At 50.7% G+C, this 21,374-nt stretch overlaps 11 non-coding genes across 11 annotated transcripts; all 11 read left to right on the top strand.

The window, feature by feature from the left end:
* The first annotated feature begins 1,549 nt into the window (after positions 1 to 1,549).
* Trnal-uaa (transfer RNA leucine (anticodon UAA)) lies at positions 1,550 to 1,633 on the top strand. Its single transcript has one exon. It is a non-coding gene; the product is annotated as a tRNA-Leu (tRNA).
* Positions 1,634 to 3,399: 1,766 nt separating this feature from the next.
* Trnal-uaa (transfer RNA leucine (anticodon UAA)) lies at positions 3,400 to 3,483 on the top strand. The gene has a single exon. It is a non-coding gene; the product is annotated as a tRNA-Leu (tRNA).
* Positions 3,484 to 5,237: 1,754 nt separating this feature from the next.
* Positions 5,238 to 5,321, top strand: Trnal-uaa (transfer RNA leucine (anticodon UAA)). Its single transcript has one exon. It is a non-coding gene; the product is annotated as a tRNA-Leu (tRNA).
* Positions 5,322 to 7,087: 1,766 nt separating this feature from the next.
* Positions 7,088 to 7,171, top strand: Trnal-uaa (transfer RNA leucine (anticodon UAA)). Its single transcript has one exon. It is a non-coding gene; the product is annotated as a tRNA-Leu (tRNA).
* A 1,754-nt stretch (positions 7,172 to 8,925) lies between these two features.
* On the top strand, positions 8,926 to 9,009 carry Trnal-uaa (transfer RNA leucine (anticodon UAA)). The gene has a single exon. It is a non-coding gene; the product is annotated as a tRNA-Leu (tRNA).
* A 1,754-nt stretch (positions 9,010 to 10,763) lies between these two features.
* Trnal-uaa (transfer RNA leucine (anticodon UAA)) lies at positions 10,764 to 10,847 on the top strand. The gene has a single exon. It is a non-coding gene; the product is annotated as a tRNA-Leu (tRNA).
* A 1,754-nt stretch (positions 10,848 to 12,601) lies between these two features.
* Positions 12,602 to 12,685, top strand: Trnal-uaa (transfer RNA leucine (anticodon UAA)). The gene has a single exon. It is a non-coding gene; the product is annotated as a tRNA-Leu (tRNA).
* A 1,766-nt stretch (positions 12,686 to 14,451) lies between these two features.
* Positions 14,452 to 14,535, top strand: Trnal-uaa (transfer RNA leucine (anticodon UAA)). The gene has a single exon. It is a non-coding gene; the product is annotated as a tRNA-Leu (tRNA).
* A 1,754-nt stretch (positions 14,536 to 16,289) lies between these two features.
* Positions 16,290 to 16,373, top strand: Trnal-uaa (transfer RNA leucine (anticodon UAA)). Its single transcript has one exon. It is a non-coding gene; the product is annotated as a tRNA-Leu (tRNA).
* A 1,754-nt stretch (positions 16,374 to 18,127) lies between these two features.
* Trnal-uaa (transfer RNA leucine (anticodon UAA)) lies at positions 18,128 to 18,211 on the top strand. The gene has a single exon. It is a non-coding gene; the product is annotated as a tRNA-Leu (tRNA).
* Positions 18,212 to 19,965: 1,754 nt separating this feature from the next.
* Positions 19,966 to 20,049, top strand: Trnal-uaa (transfer RNA leucine (anticodon UAA)). The gene has a single exon. It is a non-coding gene; the product is annotated as a tRNA-Leu (tRNA).
* Positions 20,050 to 21,374: the final 1,325 nt, after the last annotated feature.

Genomic DNA, 21,374 nt, shown 5'->3' with positions numbered 1-21,374 from the left:
GTGGTCGTTGTGTTGTGGCTCTGGGCTCGAAGCGACAGGCGAAAATGAGTCAACAGTGACACGTAAGTGTTTCAATGAATGGCAGGGCCTTAATAAAGATAGATGAAACGGCGGTTGGGGTAGTGGAGTCCTGAAGCGGCCGTATTGCGCGGGCAATAAGCTCACCAAGTTAGAGTGTTATTATGCTAATAACGAGGGGGCTGTGGGTTCGATCCCACCAAGGGCTATTCCATTTTGTTTCCCTAAAAGGCAAATCCCAAGTGATCTGTACAAGGACTAAGGCGTCCGCCCGTCTGGCGACGTTCTCGCCAACTTGTATGCCACGCCAAAGACACGGGTCCATGCCCGATCACCGAAATTCGACAGCGTTGGGCGTGGTTAGTACTCAGGTGGGTGACCACCTAGGAAGTCCGCGAGCTATTGGTTTCTTCAGTTTTGCCTTTTTCCTTAGTTTTTGAGTCTGCTGCGCGGAAATCCTGCGGTCCAGCACGCTGACACCTCTCTTGCTTCTCGGTACGCACAGGCGCGAACCTGCGGCCACTGTCAAATGAAAGAGTCCGTTGTGTGTTTGTCGATTTGGCGTCTCCCAGTCGTTTCTAGCGCCAGTCCTCTACATATACGGCCATTTGCAAGCGTCAGCCGAGCAAAGTCGAGACAAGTCGACACATGAGGACACACGATGCTGTGAATCGTAATCCGCACTAGCCTTCGCGGAGCGAGACGAGGGGTGGAGGAAAACCATTCGTACCACAACTGTTCGGAAATTCGAAGATCAAGTAGCGTTGAACACACTCTCCTGAGTAAAGGAGACAACTTCCGTGTGGTGTCCGGGTTTCGAACCCGGATCAGCTACTTGGGAAGCAACCACGCTGACCGACACACCACCACTGCCTTCCGCTACAAGCTGTTTGCGCCGTGATGTGTCGCCTTCCCTCCTGGCGCCAGAGGACGAAGGCTATCTCGCTGTAGGCGCTCAACGCCGAGTGGAAGGCGAGCACATCTGAACCCGTTTTCCTGGTGCTGCTAGGGCGATATACTGTGACTAGGCGCAGAACTGACTTCCACTGAAGAAATCTGCCCTTTAATGCACATCAGGGCCAACACGAAATTTCTAATATGCAGTACTCACTGACGATCCAAAGACGTTTCAGTACGTATGCGTCGGTACCGCCGGGGCAGTGCCTAAGTATTGTAAAGTGAAGGTCGACAGTTCCATCCTCACACGAAGTATTTCATTGGCTTCCCACGAGTACGTAATGCACAGCGTGGCTGTTGCTAGGAAACGGCCTTAGATGCCGTTTGCTAATATCTGCTTTCTTTTGCGTCAATGTGGAAATTATCCTATTACTAAATACAGTTGTGCTAGTTACAGTTCAAACTGGATACGACGGAAGAGCGCGGGATGCGTTTCCTACGCCACATCTGACATTGCGCCTTAAATATTGTAAGACTGACATAATTCCGTCCTACCGAAAAAAGAAACAGATTTCGCAGTCAGGTTCTTGAGATAATGCTAGAGACGGAAGTCACTGGGGCTGTTGTCTCACACGTCAGATTGGCCGAGCGGTCTAAGGCGCCAGATTTAAGCTCTGGTTCCCGAAAGGGATCGTGGGTTCGAACCCCACATCTGACAATGCATTTTAATCATTCAGAAACTAACCTACTCCATTCATGTTGTAGAACAAGTAAATTACGCAGAAACACGCCATGGAGGTTTTGCTAGGGAAGACAGTGACAGCAGTGCTGGCGTCTCACGTCCCATAGGCTGAGCAGTCGAAAAGAAATAGCGGAACATACTTTTCCTGTGTCGAGTTTTACCTCTTCTCACGGACGTTTCCGTGGTCGTTGTGTTGTGGCTCTGGGCTCGAAGCGACAGGCGAAAATGAGTCAACAGTGACACGTAAGTGTTTCAATGAATGGCAGGGCCTTAATAAAGATAGATGAAACGGCGGTTGGGGTAGTGGAGTCCTGAAGCGGCCGTATTGCGCGGGCAATAAGCTCACCAAGTTAGAGTGTTATTATGCTAATAACGAGGGGGCTGTGGGTTCGATCCCACCAAGGGCTATTCCATTTTGTTTCCCTAAAAGGCAAATCCCAAGTGATCTGTACAAGGACTAAGGCGTCCGCCCGTCTGGCGACGTTCTCGCCAACTTGTATGCCACGCCAAAGACACGGGTCCATGCCCGATCACCGAAATTCGACAGCGTTGGGCGTGGTTAGTACTCAGGTGGGTGACCACCTAGGAAGTCCGCGAGCTATTGGTTTCTTCAGTTTTGCCTTTTTCCTTAGTTTTTGAGTCTGCTGCGCGGAAATCCTGCGGTCCAGCACGCTGACACCTCTCTTGCTTCTCGGTACGCACAGGGGCGAACCTGCGGCCACTGTCAAATGAAAGAGTCCGTTGTGTGTTTGTCGATTTGGCGTCTCCCAGTCGTTTCTAGCGCCAGTCCTCTACATATACGGCCATTTGCAAGCGTCAGCTTCCGCGTCAGCCGAGCAAAGTCGACACAAGTCGACACATGAGGACACACGATGCTGTGAATCGTAATCCGCACTAGCCTTCGCGGAGCGAGACGAGGGGTGGAGGAAAACCATTCGTACCACAACTGTTCGGAAATTCGAAGATCAAGTAGCGTTGAACACACTCTCCTGAGTAAAGGAGACAACTTCCGTGTGGTGTCCGGGTTTCGAACCCGGATCAGCTACTTGGGAAGCAACCACGCTGACCGACACACCACCACTGCCTTCCGCTACAAGCTGTTTGCGCCGTGATGTGTCGCCTTCCCTCCTGGCGCCAGAGGACGAAGGCTATCTCGCTGTAGGCGCTCAACGCCGAGTGGAAGGCGAGCACATCTGAACCCGTTTTCCTGGTGCTGCTAGGGCGATATACTGTGACTAGGCGCAGAACTGACTTCCACTGAAGAAATCTGCCCTTTAATGCACATCAGGGCCAACACGAAATTTCTAATATGCAGTACTCACTGACGATCCAAAGACGTTTCAGTACGTATGCGTCGGTACCGCCGGGGCAGTGCCTAAGTATTGTAAAGTGAAGGTCGACAGTTCCATCCTCACACGAAGTATTTCATTGGCTTCCCACGAGTACGTAATGCACAGCGTGGCTGTTGCTAGGAAACGGCCTTAGATGCCGTTTGCTAATATCTGCTTTCTTTTGCGTCAATGTGGAAATTATCCTATTACTAAATACAGTTGTGCTAGTTACAGTTCAAACTGGATACGACGGAAGAGCGCGGGATGCGTTTCCTACGCCACATCTGACATTGCGCCTTAAATATTGTAAGACTGACATAATTCCGTCCTACCGAAAAAAGAAACAGATTTCGCAGTCAGGTTCTTGAGATAATGCTAGAGACGGAAGTCACTGGGGCTGTTGTCTCACACGTCAGATTGGCCGAGCGGTCTAAGGCGCCAGATTTAAGCTCTGCTTCCCGAAAGGGAGCGTGGGTTCGAACCCCACATCTGACAATGCATTTTAATCATTCAGAAACTAACCTACTCCATTCATGTTGTAGAACAAGTAAATTACGCAGAAACACGCCATGGAGGTTTTGCTAGGGAAGACAGTGACAGCAGTGCTGGCGTCTCACGTCCCATAGGCTGAGCAGTCGAAAAGAAATAGCGGAACATACTTTTCCTGTGTCGAGTTTTACCTCTTCTCACGGACGTTTCCGTGGTCGTTGTGTTGTGGCTCTGGGCTCGAAGCGACAGGCGAAAATGAGTCAACAGTGACACGTAAGTGTTTCAATGAATGGCAGGGCCTTAATAAAGATAGATGAAACGGCGGTTGGGGTAGTGGAGTCCTGAAGCGGCCGTATTGCGCGGGCAATAAGCTCACCAAGTTAGAGTGTTATTATGCTAATAACGAGGGGGCTGTGGGTTCGATCCCACCAAGGGCTATTCCATTTTGTTTCCCTAAAAGGCAAATCCCAAGTGATCTGTACAAGGACTAAGGCGTCCGCCCGTCTGGCGACGTTCTCGCCAACTTGTATGCCACGCCAAAGACACGGGTCCATGCCCGATCACCGAAATTCGACAGCGTTGGGCGTGGTTAGTACTCAGGTGGGTGACCACCTAGGAAGTCCGCGAGCTATTGGTTTCTTCAGTTTTGCCTTTTTCCTTAGTTTTTGAGTCTGCTGCGCGGAAATCCTGCGGTCCAGCACGCTGACACCTCTCTTGCTTCTCGGTACGCACAGGGGCGAACCTGCGGCCACTGTCAAATGAAAGAGTCCGTTGTGTGTTTGTCGATTTGGCGTCTCCCAGTCGTTTCTAGCGCCAGTCCTCTACATATACGGCCATTTGCAAGCGTCAGCCGAGCAAAGTCGAGACAAGTCGACACATGAGGACACACGATGCTGTGAATCGTAATCCGCACTAGCCTTCGCGGAGCGAGACGAGGGGTGGAGGAAAACCATTCGTACCACAACTGTTCGGAAATTCGAAGATCAAGTAGCGTTGAACACACTCTCCTGAGTAAAGGAGACAACTTCCGTGTGGTGTCCGGGTTTCGAACCCGGATCAGCTACTTGGGAAGCAACCACGCTGACCGACACACCACCACTGCCTTCCGCTACAAGCTGTTTGCGCCGTGATGTGTCGCCTTCCCTCCTGGCGCCAGAGGACGAAGGCTATCTCGCTGTAGGCGCTCAACGCCGAGTGGAAGGCGAGCACATCTGAACCCGTTTTCCTGGTGCTGCTAGGGCGATATACTGTGACTAGGCGCAGAACTGACTTCCACTGAAGAAATCTGCCCTTTAATGCACATCAGGGCCAACACGAAATTTCTAATATGCAGTACTCACTGACGATCCAAAGACGTTTCAGTACGTATGCGTCGGTACCGCCGGGGCAGTGCCTAAGTATTGTAAAGTGAAGGTCGACAGTTCCATCCTCACACGAAGTATTTCATTGGCTTCCCACGAGTACGTAATGCACAGCGTGGCTGTTGCTAGGAAACGGCCTTAGATGCCGTTTGCTAATATCTGCTTTCTTTTGCGTCAATGTGGAAATTATCCTATTACTAAATACAGTTGTGCTAGTTACAGTTCAAACTGGATACGACGGAAGAGCGCGGGATGCGTTTCCTACGCCACATCTGACATTGCGCCTTAAATATTGTAAGACTGACATAATTCCGTCCTACCGAAAAAAGAAACAGATTTCGCAGTCAGGTTCTTGAGATAATGCTAGAGACGGAAGTCACTGGGGCTGTTGTCTCACACGTCAGATTGGCCGAGCGGTCTAAGGCGCCAGATTTAAGCTCTGCTTCCCGAAAGGGAGCGTGGGTTCGAACCCCACATCTGACAATGCATTTTAATCATTCAGAAACTAACCTACTCCATTCATGTTGTAGAACAAGTAAATTACGCAGAAACACGCCATGGAGGTTTTGCTAGGGAAGACAGTGACAGCAGTGCTGGCGTCTCACGTCCCATAGGCTGAGCAGTCGAAAAGAAATAGCGGAACATACTTTTCCTGTGTCGAGTTTTAGCTCTTCTCACGGACGTTTCCGTGGTCGTTGTGTTGTGGCTCTGGGCTCGAAGCGACAGGCGAAAATGAGTCAACAGTGACACGTAAGTGTTTCAATGAATGGCAGGGCCTTAATAAAGATAGATGAAACGGCGGTTGGGGTAGTGGAGTCCTGAAGCGGCCGTATTGCGCGGGCAATAAGCTCACCAAGTTAGAGTGTTATTATGCTAATAACGAGGGGGCTGTGGGTTCGATCCCACCAAGGGCTATTCCATTTTGTTTCCCTAAAAGGCAAATCCCAAGTGATCTGTACAAGGACTAAGGCGTCCGCCCGTCTGGCGACGTTCTCGCCAACTTGTATGCCACGCCAAAGACACGGGTCCATGCCCGATCACCGAAATTCGACAGCGTTGGGCGTGGTTAGTACTCAGGTGGGTGACCACCTAGGAAGTCCGCGAGCTATTGGTTTCTTCAGTTTTGCCTTTTTCCTTAGTTTTTGAGTCTGCTGCGCGGAAATCCTGCGGTCCAGCACGCTGACACCTCTCTTGCTTCTCGGTACGCACAGGGGCGAACCTGCGGCCACTGTCAAATGAAAGAGTCCGTTGTGTGTTTGTCGATTTGGCGTCTCCCAGTCGTTTCTAGCGCCAGTCCTCTACATATACGGCCATTTGCAAGCGTCAGCTTCCGCGTCAGCCGAGCAAAGTCGAGACAAGTCGACACATGAGGACACACGATGCTGTGAATCGTAATCCGCACTAGCCTTCGCGGAGCGAGACGAGGGGTGGAGGAAAACCATTCGTACCACAACTGTTCGGAAATTCGAAGATCAAGTAGCGTTGAACACACTCTCCTGAGTAAAGGAGACAACTTCCGTGTGGTGTCCGGGTTTCGAACCCGGATCAGCTACTTGGGAAGCAACCACGCTGACCGACACACCACCACTGCCTTCCGCTACAAGCTGTTTGCGCCGTGATGTGTCGCCTTCCCTCCTGGCGCCAGAGGACGAAGGCTATCTCGCTGTAGGCGCTCAACGCCGAGTGGAAGGCGAGCACATCTGAACCCGTTTTCCTGGTGCTGCTAGGGCGATATACTGTGACTAGGCGCAGAACTGACTTCCACTGAAGAAATCTGCCCTTTAATGCACATCAGGGCCAACACGAAATTTCTAATATGCAGTACTCACTGACGATCCAAAGACGTTTCAGTACGTATGCGTCGGTACCGCCGGGGCAGTGCCTAAGTATTGTAAAGTGAAGGTCGACAGTTCCATCCTCACACGAAGTATTTCATTGGCTTCCCACGAGTACGTAATGCACAGCGTGGCTGTTGCTAGGAAACGGCCTTAGATGCCGTTTGCTAATATCTGCTTTCTTTTGCGTCAATGTGGAAATTATCCTATTACTAAATACAGTTGTGCTAGTTACAGTTCAAACTGGATACGACGGAAGAGCGCGGGATGCGTTTCCTACGCCACATCTGACATTGCGCCTTAAATATTGTAAGACTGACATAATTCCGTCCTACCGAAAAAAGAAACAGATTTCGCAGTCAGGTTCTTGAGATAATGCTAGAGACGGAAGTCACTGGGGCTGTTGTCTCACACGTCAGATTGGCCGAGCGGTCTAAGGCGCCAGATTTAAGCTCTGCTTCCCGAAAGGGAGCGTGGGTTCGAACCCCACATCTGACAATGCATTTTAATCATTCAGAAACTAACCTACTCCATTCATGTTGTAGAACAAGTAAATTACGCAGAAACACGCCATGGAGGTTTTGCTAGGGAAGACAGTGACAGCAGTGCTGGCGTCTCACGTCCCATAGGCTGAGCAGTCGAAAAGAAATAGCGGAACATACTTTTCCTGTGTCGAGTTTTACCTCTTCTCACGGACGTTTCCGTGGTCGTTGTGTTGTGGCTCTGGGCTCGAAGCGACAGGCGAAAATGAGTCAACAGTGACACGTAAGTGTTTCAATGAATGGCAGGGCCTTAATAAAGATAGATGAAACGGCGGTTGGGGTAGTGGAGTCCTGAAGCGGCCGTATTGCGCGGGCAATAAGCTCACCAAGTTAGAGTGTTATTATGCTAATAACGAGGGGGCTGTGGGTTCGATCCCACCAAGGGCTATTCCATTTTGTTTCCCTAAAAGGCAAATCCCAAGTGATCTGTACAAGGACTAAGGCGTCCGCCCGTCTGGCGACGTTCTCGCCAACTTGTATGCCACGCCAAAGACACGGGTCCATGCCCGATCACCGAAATTCGACAGCGTTGGGCGTGGTTAGTACTCAGGTGGGTGACCACCTAGGAAGTCCGCGAGCTATTGGTTTCTTCAGTTTTGCCTTTTTCCTTAGTTTTTGAGTCTGCTGCGCGGAAATCCTGCGGTCCAGCACGCTGACACCTCTCTTGCTTCTCGGTACGCACAGGGGCGAACCTGCGGCCACTGTCAAATGAAAGAGTCCGTTGTGTGTTTGTCGATTTGGCGTCTCCCAGTCGTTTCTAGCGCCAGTCCTCTACATATACGGCCATTTGCAAGCGTCAGCCGAGCAAAGTCGAGACAAGTCGACACATGAGGACACACGATGCTGTGAATCGTAATCCGCACTAGCCTTCGCGGAGCGAGACGAGGGGTGGAGGAAAACCATTCGTACCACAACTGTTCGGAAATTCGAAGATCAAGTAGCGTTGAACACACTCTCCTGAGTAAAGGAGACAACTTCCGTGTGGTGTCCGGGTTTCGAACCCGGATCAGCTACTTGGGAAGCAACCACGCTGACCGACACACCACCACTGCCTTCCGCTACAAGCTGTTTGCGCCGTGATGTGTCGCCTTCCCTCCTGGCGCCAGAGGACGAAGGCTATCTCGCTGTAGGCGCTCAACGCCGAGTGGAAGGCGAGCACATCTGAACCCGTTTTCCTGGTGCTGCTAGGGCGATATACTGTGACTAGGCGCAGAACTGACTTCCACTGAAGAAATCTGCCCTTTAATGCACATCAGGGCCAACACGAAATTTCTAATATGCAGTACTCACTGACGATCCAAAGACGTTTCAGTACGTATGCGTCGGTACCGCCGGGGCAGTGCCTAAGTATTGTAAAGTGAAGGTCGACAGTTCCATCCTCACACGAAGTATTTCATTGGCTTCCCACGAGTACGTAATGCACAGCGTGGCTGTTGCTAGGAAACGGCCTTAGATGCCGTTTGCTAATATCTGCTTTCTTTTGCGTCAATGTGGAAATTATCCTATTACTAAATACAGTTGTGCTAGTTACAGTTCAAACTGGATACGACGGAAGAGCGCGGGATGCGTTTCCTACGCCACATCTGACATTGCGCCTTAAATATTGTAAGACTGACATAATTCCGTCCTACCGAAAAAAGAAACAGATTTCGCAGTCAGGTTCTTGAGATAATGCTAGAGACGGAAGTCACTGGGGCTGTTGTCTCACACGTCAGATTGGCCGAGCGGTCTAAGGCGCCAGATTTAAGCTCTGCTTCCCGAAAGGGAGCGTGGGTTCGAACCCCACATCTGACAATGCATTTTAATCATTCAGAAACTAACCTACTCCATTCATGTTGTAGAACAAGTAAATTACGCAGAAACACGCCATGGAGGTTTTGCTAGGGAAGACAGTGACAGCAGTGCTGGCGTCTCACGTCCCATAGGCTGAGCAGTCGAAAAGAAATAGCGGAACATACTTTTCCTGTGTCGAGTTTTAGCTCTTCTCACGGACGTTTCCGTGGTCGTTGTGTTGTGGCTCTGGGCTCGAAGCGACAGGCGAAAATGAGTCAACAGTGACACGTAAGTGTTTCAATGAATGGCAGGGCCTTAATAAAGATAGATGAAACGGCGGTTGGGGTAGTGGAGTCCTGAAGCGGCCGTATTGCGCGGGCAATAAGCTCACCAAGTTAGAGTGTTATTATGCTAATAACGAGGGGGCTGTGGGTTCGATCCCACCAAGGGCTATTCCATTTTGTTTCCCTAAAAGGCAAATCCCAAGTGATCTGTACAAGGACTAAGGCGTCCGCCCGTCTGGCGACGTTCTCGCCAACTTGTATGCCACGCCAAAGACACGGGTCCATGCCCGATCACCGAAATTCGACAGCGTTGGGCGTGGTTAGTACTCAGGTGGGTGACCACCTAGGAAGTCCGCGAGCTATTGGTTTCTTCAGTTTTGCCTTTTTCCTTAGTTTTTGAGTCTGCTGCGCGGAAATCCTGCGGTCCAGCACGCTGACACCTCTCTTGCTTCTCGGTACGCACAGGGGCGAACCTGCGGCCACTGTCAAATGAAAGAGTCCGTTGTGTGTTTGTCGATTTGGCGTCTCCCAGTCGTTTCTAGCGCCAGTCCTCTACATATACGGCCATTTGCAAGCGTCAGCCGAGCAAAGTCGAGACAAGTCGACACATGAGGACACACGATGCTGTGAATCGTAATCCGCACTAGCCTTCGCGGAGCGAGACGAGGGGTGGAGGAAAACCATTCGTACCACAACTGTTCGGAAATTCGAAGATCAAGTAGCGTTGAACACACTCTCCTGAGTAAAGGAGACAACTTCCGTGTGGTGTCCGGGTTTCGAACCCGGATCAGCTACTTGGGAAGCAACCACGCTGACCGACACACCACCACTGCCTTCCGCTACAAGCTGTTTGCGCCGTGATGTGTCGCCTTCCCTCCTGGCGCCAGAGGACGAAGGCTATCTCGCTGTAGGCGCTCAACGCCGAGTGGAAGGCGAGCACATCTGAACCCGTTTTCCTGGTGCTGCTAGGGCGATATACTGTGACTAGGCGCAGAACTGACTTCCACTGAAGAAATCTGCCCTTTAATGCACATCAGGGCCAACACGAAATTTCTAATATGCAGTACTCACTGACGATCCAAAGACGTTTCAGTACGTATGCGTCGGTACCGCCGGGGCAGTGCCTAAGTATTGTAAAGTGAAGGTCGACAGTTCCATCCTCACACGAAGTATTTCATTGGCTTCCCACGAGTACGTAATGCACAGCGTGGCTGTTGCTAGGAAACGGCCTTAGATGCCGTTTGCTAATATCTGCTTTCTTTTGCGTCAATGTGGAAATTATCCTATTACTAAATACAGTTGTGCTAGTTACAGTTCAAACTGGATACGACGGAAGAGCGCGGGATGCGTTTCCTACGCCACATCTGACATTGCGCCTTAAATATTGTAAGACTGACATAATTCCGTCCTACCGAAAAAAGAAACAGATTTCGCAGTCAGGTTCTTGAGATAATGCTAGAGACGGAAGTCACTGGGGCTGTTGTCTCACACGTCAGATTGGCCGAGCGGTCTAAGGCGCCAGATTTAAGCTCTGCTTCCCGAAAGGGAGCGTGGGTTCGAACCCCACATCTGACAATGCATTTTAATCATTCAGAAACTAACCTACTCCATTCATGTTGTAGAACAAGTAAATTACGCAGAAACACGCCATGGAGGTTTTGCTAGGGAAGACAGTGACAGCAGTGCTGGCGTCTCACGTCCCATAGGCTGAGCAGTCGAAAAGAAATAGCGGAACATACTTTTCCTGTGTCGAGTTTTACCTCTTCTCACGGACGTTTCCGTGGTCGTTGTGTTGTGGCTCTGGGCTCGAAGCGACAGGCGAAAATGAGTCAACAGTGACACGTAAGTGTTTCAATGAATGGCAGGGCCTTAATAAAGATAGATGAAACGGCGGTTGGGGTAGTGGAGTCCTGAAGCGGCCGTATTGCGCGGGCAATAAGCTCACCAAGTTAGAGTGTTATTATGCTAATAACGAGGGGGCTGTGGGTTCGATCCCACCAAGGGCTATTCCATTTTGTTTCCCTAAAAGGCAAATCCCAAGTGATCTGTACAAGGACTAAGGCGTCCGCCCGTCTGGCGACGTTCTCGCCAACTTGTATGCCACGCCAAAGACACGGGTCCATGCCCGATCACCGAAATTCGACAGCGTTGGGCGTGGTTAGTACTCAGGTGGGTGACCACCTAGGAAGTCCGCGAGCTATTGGTTTCTTCAGTTTTGCCTTTTTCCTTAGTTTTTGAGTCTGCTGCGCGGAAATCCTGCGGTCCAGCATGCTGACACCTCTCTTGCTTCTCGGTACGCACAGGGGCGAACCTGCGGCCACTGTCAAATGAAAGAGTCCGTTGTGTGTTTGTCGATTTGGCGTCTCCCAGTCGTTTCTAGCGCCAGTCCTCTACATATACGGCCATTTGCAAGCGTCAGCCGAGCAAAGTCGAGACAAGTCGACACATGAGGACACACGATGCTGTGAATCGTAATCCGCACTAGCCTTCGCGGAGCGAGACGAGGGGTGGAGGAAAACCATTCGTACCACAACTGTTCGGAAATTCGAAGATCAAGTAGCGTTGAACACACTCTCCTGAGTAAAGGAGACAACTTCCGTGTGGTGTCCGGGTTTCGAACCCGGATCAGCTACTTGGGAAGCAACCACGCTGACCGACACACCACCACTGCCTTCCGCTACAAGCTGTTTGCGCCGTGATGTGTCGCCTTCCCTCCTGGCGCCAGAGGACGAAGGCTATCTCGCTGTAGGCGCTCAACGCCGAGTGGAAGGCGAGCACATCTGAACCCGTTTTCCTGGTGCTGCTAGGGCGATATACTGTGACTAGGCGCAGAACTGACTTCCACTGAAGAAATCTGCCCTTTAATGCACATCAGGGCCAACACGAAATTTCTAATATGCAGTACTCACTGACGATCCAAAGACGTTTCAGTACGTATGCGTCGGTACCGCCGGGGCAGTGCCTAAGTATTGTAAAGTGAAGGTCGACAGTTCCATCCTCACACGAAGTATTTCATTGGCTTCCCACGAGTACGTAATGCACAGCGTGGCTGTTGCTAGGAAACGGCCTTAGATGCCGTTTGCTAATATCTGCTTTCTTTTGCGTCAATGTGGAAATTATCCTATTACTAAATACAGTTGTGCTAGTTACAGTTCAAACTGGATACGACGGAAGAGCGCGGGATGCGTTTCCTACGCCACATCTGACATTGCGCCTTAAATATTGTAAGACTGACATAATTCCGTCCTACCGAAAAAAGAAACAGATTTCGCAGTCAGGTTCTTGAGATAATGCTAGAGACGGAAGTCACTGGGGCTGTTGTCTCACACGTCAGATTGGCCGAGCGGTCTAAGGCGCCAGATTTAAGCTCTGCTTCCCGAAAGGGAGCGTGGGTTCGAACCCCACATCTGACAATGCATTTTAATCATTCAGAAACTAACCTACTCCATTCATGTTGTAGAACAAGTAAATTACGCAGAAACACGCCATGGAGGTTTTGCTAGGGAAGACAGTGACAGCAGTGCTGGCGTCTCACGTCCCATAGGCTGAGCAGTCGAAAAGAAATAGCGGAACATACTTTTCCTGTGTCGAGTTTTACCTCTTCTCACGGACGTTTCCGTGGTCGTTGTGTTGTGGCTCTGGGCTCGAAGCGACAGGCGAAAATGAGTCAACAGTGACACGTAAGTGTTTCAATGAATGGCAGGGCCTTAATAAAGATAGATGAAACGGCGGTTGGGGTAGTGGAGTCCTGAAGCGGCCGTATTGCGCGGGCAATAAGCTCACCAAGTTAGAGTGTTATTATGCTAATAACGAGGGGGCTGTGGGTTCGATCCCACCAAGGGCTATTCCATTTTGTTTCCCTAAAAGGCAAATCCCAAGTGATCTGTACAAGGACTAAGGCGTCCGCCCGTCTGGCGACGTTCTCGCCAACTTGTATGCCACGCCAAAGACACGGGTCCATGCCCGATCACCGAAATTCGACAGCGTTGGGCGTGGTTAGTACTCAGGTGGGTGACCACCTAGGAAGTCCGCGAGCTATTGGTTTCTTCAGTTTTGCCTTTTTCCTTAGTTTTTGAGTCTGCTGCGCGGAAATCCTGCGGTCCAGCACGCTGACACCTCTCTTGCTTCTCGGTACGCACAGGGGCGAACCTGCGGCCACTGTCAAATGAAAGAGTCCGTTGTGTGTTTGTCGATTTGGCGTCTCCCAGTCGTTTCTAGCGCCAATCCTCTACATATACGGCCATTTGCAAGCGTCAGCTTTCGCGTCAGCCGAGCAAAGTCGAGACAAGTCGACACATGAGGACACACGATGCTGTGAATCGTAATCCGCACTAGCCTTCGCGGAGCGAGACGAGGGGTGGAGGAAAACCATTCGTACCACAACTGTTCGGAAATTCGAAGATCAAGTAGCGTTGAACACACTCTCCTGAGTAAAGGAGACAACTTCCGTGTGGTGTCCGGGTTTCGAACCCGGATCAGCTACTTGGGAAGCAACCACGCTGACCGACACACCACCACTGCCTTCCGCTACAAGCTGTTTGCGCCGTGATGTGTCGCCTTCCCTCCTGGCGCCAGAGGACGAAGGCTATCTCGCTGTAGGCGCTCAACGCCGAGTGGAAGGCGAGCACATCTGAACCCGTTTTCCTGGTGCTGCTAGGGCGATATACTGTGACTAGGCGCAGAACTGACTTCCACTGAAGAAATCTGCCCTTTAATGCACATCAGGGCCAACACGAAATTTCTAATATGCAGTACTCACTGACGATCCAAAGACGTTTCAGTACGTATGCGTCGGTACCGCCGGGGCAGTGCCTAAGTATTGTAAAGTGAAGGTCGACAGTTCCATCCTCACACGAAGTATTTCATTGGCTTCCCACGAGTACGTAATGCACAGCGTGGCTGTTGCTAGGAAACGGCCTTAGATGCCGTTTGCTAATATCTGCTTTCTTTTGCGTCAATGTGGAAATTATCCTATTACTAAATACAGTTGTGCTAGTTACAGTTCAAACTGGATACGACGGAAGAGCGCGGGATGCGTTTCCTACGCCACATCTGACATTGCGCCTTAAATATTGTAAGACTGACATAATTCCGTCCTACCGAAAAAAGAAACAGATTTCGCAGTCAGGTTCTTGAGATAATGCTAGAGACGGAAGTCACTGGGGCTGTTGTCTCACACGTCAGATTGGCCGAGCGGTCTAAGGCGCCAGATTTAAGCTCTGCTTCCCGAAAGGGAGCGTGGGTTCGAACCCCACATCTGACAATGCATTTTAATCATTCAGAAACTAACCTACTCCATTCATGTTGTAGAACAAGTAAATTACGCAGAAACACGCCATGGAGGTTTTGCTAGGGAAGACAGTGACAGCAGTGCTGGCGTCTCACGTCCCATAGGCTGAGCAGTCGAAAAGAAATAGCGGAACATACTTTTCCTGTGTCGAGTTTTACCTCTTCTCACGGACGTTTCCGTGGTCGTTGTGTTGTGGCTCTGGGCTCGAAGCGACAGGCGAAAATGAGTCAACAGTGACACGTAAGTGTTTCAATGAATGGCAGGGCCTTAATAAAGATAGATGAAACGGCGGTTGGGGTAGTGGAGTCCTGAAGCGGCCGTATTGCGCGGGCAATAAGCTCACCAAGTTAGAGTGTTATTATGCTAATAACGAGGGGGCTGTGGGTTCGATCCCACCAAGGGCTATTCCATTTTGTTTCCCTAAAAGGCAAATCCCAAGTGATCTGTACAAGGACTAAGGCGTCCGCCCGTCTGGCGACGTTCTCGCCAACTTGTATGCCACGCCAAAGACACGGGTCCATGCCCGATCACCGAAATTCGACAGCGTTGGGCGTGGTTAGTACTCAGGTGGGTGACCACCTAGGAAGTCCGCGAGCTATTGGTTTCTTCAGTTTTGCCTTTTTCCTTAGTTTTTGAGTCTGCTGCGCGGAAATCCTGCGGTCCAGCACGCTGACACCTCTCTTGCTTCTCGGTACGCACAGGGGCGAACCTGCGGCCACTGTCAAATGAAAGAGTCCGTTGTGTGTTTGTCGATTTGGCGTCTCCCAGTCGTTTCTAGCGCCAGTCCTCTACATATACGGCCATTTGCAAGCGTCAGCCGAGCAAAGTCGAGACAAGTCGACACATGAGGACACACGATGCTGTGAATCGTAATCCGCACTAGCCTTCGCGGAGCGAGACGAGGGGTGGAGGAAAACCATTCGTACCACAACTGTTCGGAAATTCGAAGATCAAGTAGCGTTGAACACACTCTCCTGAGTAAAGGAGACAACTTCCGTGTGGTGTCCGGGTTTCGAACCCGGATCAGCTACTTGGGAAGCAACCACGCTGACCGACACACCACCACTGCCTTCCGCTACAAGCTGTTTGCGCCGTGATGTGTCGCCTTCCCTCCTGGCGCCAGAGGACGAAGGCTATCTCGCTGTAGGCGCTCAACGCCGAGTGGAAGGCGAGCACATCTGAACCCGTTTTCCTGGTGCTGCTAGGGCGATATACTGTGACTAGGCGCAGAACTGACTTCCACTGAAGAAATCTGCCCTTTAATGCACATCAGGGCCAACACGAAATTTCTAATATGCAGTACTCACTGACGATCCAAAGACGTTTCAGTACGTATGCGTCGGTACCGCCGGGGCAGTGCCTAAGTATTGTAAAGTGAAGGTCGACAGTTCCATCCTCACACGAAGTATTTCATTGGCTTCCCACGAGTACGTAATGCACAGCGTGGCTGTTGCTAGGAAACGGCCTTAGATGCCGTTTGCTAATATCTGCTTTCTTTTGCGTCAATGTGGAAATTATCCTATTACTAAATACAGTTGTGCTAGTTACAGTTCAAACTGGATACGACGGAAGAGCGCGGGATGCGTTTCCTACGCCACATCTGACATTGCGCCTTAAATATTGTAAGACTGACATAATTCCGTCCTACCGAAAAAAGAAACAGATTTCGCAGTCAGGTTCTTGAGATAATGCTAGAGACGGAAGTCACTGGGGCTGTTGTCTCACACGTCAGATTGGCCGAGCGGTCTAAGGCGCCAGATTTAAGCTCTGCTTCCCGAAAGGGAGCGTGGGTTCGAACCCCACATCTGACAACGCATTTTAATCATTCAGAAACTAACCTACTCCATTCATGTTGTAGAACAAGTAAATTACGCAGAAACACGCCATGGAGGTTTTGCTAGGGAAGACAGTGACAGCAGTGCTGGCGTCTCACGTCCCATAGGCTGAGCAGTCGAAAAGAAATAGCGGAACATACTTTTCCTGTGTCGAGTTTTAGCTCTTCTCACGGACGTTTCCGTGGTCGTTGTGTTGTGGCTCTGGGCTCGAAGCGACAGGCGAAAATGAGTCAACAGTGACACGTAAGTGTTTCAATGAATGGCAGGGCCTTAATAAAGATAGATGAAACGGCGGTTGGGGTAGTGGAGTCCTGAAGCGGCCGTATTGCGCGGGCAATAAGCTCACCAAGTTAGAGTGTTATTATGCTAATAACGAGGGGGCTGTGGGTTCGATCCCACCAAGGGCTATTCCATTTTGTTTCCCTAAAAGGCAAATCCCAAGTGATCTGTACAAGGACTAAGGCGTCCGCCCGTCTGGCGACGTTCTCGCCAACTTGTATGCCACGCCAAAGACACGGGTCCATGTCCGATCACCGAAATTCGACAGCGTTGGGCGTGGTTAGTACTCAGGTGGGTGACCACCTAGGAAGTCCGCGAGCTATTGGTTTCTTCAGTTTTGCCTTTTTCCTTAGTTTTTGAGTCTGCTGCGCGGAAATCCTGCGGTCCAGCACGCTGACACCTCTCTTGCTTCTCGGTACGCACAGGGGCGAACCTGCGGCCACTGTCAAATGAAAGAGTCCGTTGTGTGTTTGTCGATTTGGCGTCTCCCAGTCGTTTCTAGCGCCAGTCCTCTACATATACGGCCATTTGCAAGCGTCAGCCGAGCAAAGTCGAGACAAGTCGACACATGAGGACACACGATGCTGTGAATCGTAATCCGCACTAGCCTTCGCGGAGCGAGACGAGGGGTGGAGGAAAACCATTCGTACCACAACTGTTCGGAAATTCGAAGATCAAGTAGCGTTGAACACACTCTCCTGAGTAAAGGAGACAACTTCCGTGTGGTGTCCGGGTTTCGAACCCGGATCAGCTACTTGGGAAGCAACCACGCTGACCGACACACCACCACTGCCTTCCGCTACAAGCTGTTTGCGCCGTGATGTGTCGCCTTCCCTCCTGGCGCCAGAGGACGAAGGCTATCTCGCTGTAGGCGCTCAACGCCGAGTGGAAGGCGAGCACATCTGAACCCGTTTTCCTGGTGTTGCTAGGGCGATATACTGTGACTAGGCGCAGAACTGACTTCCACTGAAGAAATCTGCCCTTTAATGCACATCAGGGCCAACACGAAATTTCTAATATGCAGTACTCACTGACGATCCAAAGACGTTTCAGTACGTATGCGTCGGTACCGCCGGGGCAGTGCCTAAGTATTGTAAAGTGAAGGTCGACAGTTCCATCCTCACACGAAGTATTTCATTGGCTTCCCACGAGTACGTAATGCACAGCGTGGCTGTTGCTAGGAAACGGCCTTAGATGCCGTTTGCTAATATCTGCTTTCTTTTGCGTCAATGTGGAAATTATCCTATTACTAAATACAGTTGTGCTAGTTACAGTTCAAACTGGATACGACGGAAGAGCGCGGGATGCGTTTCCTACGCCACATCTGACATTGCGCCTTAAATATTGTAAGACTGACATAATTCCGTCCTACCGAAAAAAGAAACAGATTTCGCAGTCAGGTTCTTGAGATAATGCTAGAGACGGAAGTCACTGGGGCTGTTGTCTCACACGTCAGATTGGCCGAGCGGTCTAAGGCGCCAGATTTAAGCTCTGGTTCCCGAAAGGGAGCGTGGGTTCGAACCCCACATCTGACAATGCATTTTAATCATTCAGAAACTAACCTACTCCATTCATGTTGTAGAACAAGTAAATTACGCAGAAACACGCCATGGAGGTTTTGCTAGGGAAGACAGTGACAGCAGTGCTGGCGTCTCACGTCCCATAGGCTGAGCAGTCGAAAAGAAATAGCGGAACATACTTTTCCTGTGTCGAGTTTTACCTCTTCTCACGGACGTTTCCGTGGTCGTTGTGTTGTGGCTCTGGGCTCGAAGCGACAGGCGAAAATGAGTCAACAGTGACACGTAAGTGTTTCAATGAATGGCAGGGCCTTAATAAAGATAGATGAAACGGCGGTTGGGGTAGTGGAGTCCTGAAGCGGCCGTATTGCGCGGGCAATAAGCTCACCAAGTTAGAGTGTTATTATGCTAATAACGAGGGGGCTGTGGGTTCGATCCCACCAAGGGCTATTCCATTTTGTTTCCCTAAAAGGCAAATCCCAAGTGATCTGTACAAGGACTAAGGCGTCCGCCCGTCTGGCGACGTTCTCGCCAACTTGTATGCCACGCCAAAGACACGGGTCCATGCCCGATCACCGAAATTCGACAGCGTTGGGCGTGGTTAGTACTCAGGTGGGTGACCACCTAGGAAGTCCGCGAGCTATTGGTTTCTTCAGTTTTGCCTTTTTCCTTAGTTTTTGAGTCTGCTGCGCGGAAATCCTGCGGTCCAGCACGCTGACACCTCTCTTGCTTCTCGGTACGCACAGGGGCGAACCTGCGGCCACTGTCAAATGAAAGAGTCCGTTGTGTGTTTGTCGATTTGGCGTCTCCCAGTCGTTTCTAGCGCCAGTCCTCTACATATACGGCCATTTGCAAGCGTCAGCCGAGCAAAGTCGAGACAAGTCGACACATGAGGACACACGATGCTGTGAATCGTAATCCGCACTAGCCTTCGCGGAGCGAGACGAGGGGTGGAGGAAAACCATTCGTACCACAACTGTTCGGAAATTCGAAGATCAAGTAGCGTTGAACACACTCTCCTGAGTAAAGGAGACAACTTCCGTGTGGTGTCCGGGTTTCGAACCCGGATCAGCTACTTGGGAAGCAACCACGCTGACCGACACACCACCACTGCCTTCCGCTACAAGCTGTTTGCGCCGTGATGTGTCGCCTTCCCTCCTGGCGCCAGAGGACGAAGGCTATCTCGCTGTAGGCGCTCAACGCCGAGTGGAAGGCGAGCACATCTGAACCCGTTTTCCTGGTGCTGCTAGGGCGATATACTGTGACTAGGCGCAGAACTGACTTCCACTGAATAAATCTGCCCTTTAATGCACATCAGGGCCAACACGAAATTTCTAATATGCAGTACTCACTGACGATCCAAAGACGTTTCAGTACGTATGCGTCGGTACCGCCGGGGCAGTGCCTAAGTATTGTAAAGTGAAGGTCGACAGTTCCATCCTCACACGAAGTATTTCATTGGCTTCCCACGAGTACGTAATGCACAGCGTGGCTGTTGCTAGGAAACGGCCTTAGATGCCGTTTGCTAATATCTGCTTTCTTTTGCGTCAATGTGGAAATTATCCTATTACTAAATACAGTTGTGCTAGTTACAGTTCAAACTGGATACGACGGAAGAGCGCGGGATGCGTTTCCTACGCCACATCTGACATTGCGCCTTAAATATTGTAAGACTGACATAATTCCGTCCTACCGAAAAAAGAAACAGATTTCGCAGTCAGGTTCTTGAGATAATGCTAGAGACGGAAGTCACTGGGGCTGTTGTCTCACACGTCAGATTGGCCGAGCGGTCTAAGGCGCCAGATTTAAGCTCTGCTTCCCGAAAGGGAGCGTGGGTTCGAACCCCACATCTGACAATGCATTTTAATCATTCAGAAACTAACCTACTCCATTCATGTTGTAGAACAAGTAAATTACGCAGAAACACGCCATGGAGGTTTTGCTAGGGAAGACAGTGACAGCAGTGCTGGCGTCTCACGTCCCATAGGCTGAGCAGTCGAAAAGAAATAGCGGAACATACTTTTCCTGTGTCGAGTTTTACCTCTTCTCACGGACGTTTCCGTGGTCGTTGTGTTGTGGCTCTGGGCTCGAAGCGACAGGCGAAAATGAGTCAACAGTGACACGTAAGTGTTTCAATGAATGGCAGGGCCTTAATAAAGATAGATGAAACGGCGGTTGGGGTAGTGGAGTCCTGAAGCGGCCGTATTGCGCGGGCAATAAGCTCACCAAGTTAGAGTGTTATTATGCTAATAACGAGGGGGCTGTGGGTTCGATCCCACCAAGGGCTATTCCATTTTGTTTCCCTAAAAGGCAAATCCCAAGTGATCTGTACAAGGACTAAGGCGTCCGCCCGTCTGGCGACGTTCTCGCCAACTTGTATGCCACGCCAAAGACACGGGTCCATGCCCGATCACCGAAATTCGACAGCGTTGGGCGTGGTTAGTACTCAGGTGGGTGACCACCTAGGAAGTCCGCGAGCTATTGGTTTCTTCAGTTTTGCCTTTTTCCTTAGTTTTTGAGTCTGCTGCGCGGAAATCCTGCGGTCCAGCACGCTGACACCTCTCTTGCTTCTCGGTACGCACAGGGGCGAACCTGCGGCCACTGTCAAATGAAAGAGTCCGTTGTGTGTTTGTCGATTTGGCGTCTCCCAGTCGTTTCTAGCGCCAGTCCTCTACATATACGGCCATTTGCAAGCGTCAGCTTTCGCGTCAGCCGAGCAAAGTCGAGACAAGTCGACACATGAGGACACACGATGCTGTGAATCGTAATCCGCACTAGCCTTCGCGGAGCGAGACGAGGGGTGGAGGAAAACCATTCGTACCACAACTGTTCGGAAATTCGAAGATCAAGTAGCGTTGAACACACTCTCCTGAGTAAAGGAGACAACTTCCGTGTGGTGTCCGGGTTTCGAACCCGGATCAGCTACTTGGGAAGCAACCACGCTGACCGACACACCACCACTGCCTTCCGCTACAAGCTGTTTGCGCCGTGATGTGTCGCCTTCCCTCCTGGCGCCAGAGGACGAAGGCTATCTCGCTGTAGGCGCTCAACGCCGAGTGGAAGGCGAGCACATCTGAACCCGTTTTCCTGGTGCTGCTAGGGCGATATACTGTGACTAGGCGCAGAACTGACTTCCACTGAAGAAATCTGCCCTTTAATGCACATCAGGGCCAACACGAAA

Source organism: Schistocerca gregaria, chromosome 7 (assembly GCF_023897955.1).
Source record: "Schistocerca gregaria isolate iqSchGreg1 chromosome 7, iqSchGreg1.2, whole genome shotgun sequence".
Lineage (NCBI taxonomy): Eukaryota > Metazoa > Arthropoda > Insecta > Orthoptera > Acrididae > Schistocerca > Schistocerca gregaria.
The sequence above is the reverse complement of the archived record's forward strand: the minus strand, read 5'-3'. Positions and strand labels throughout refer to the sequence as shown.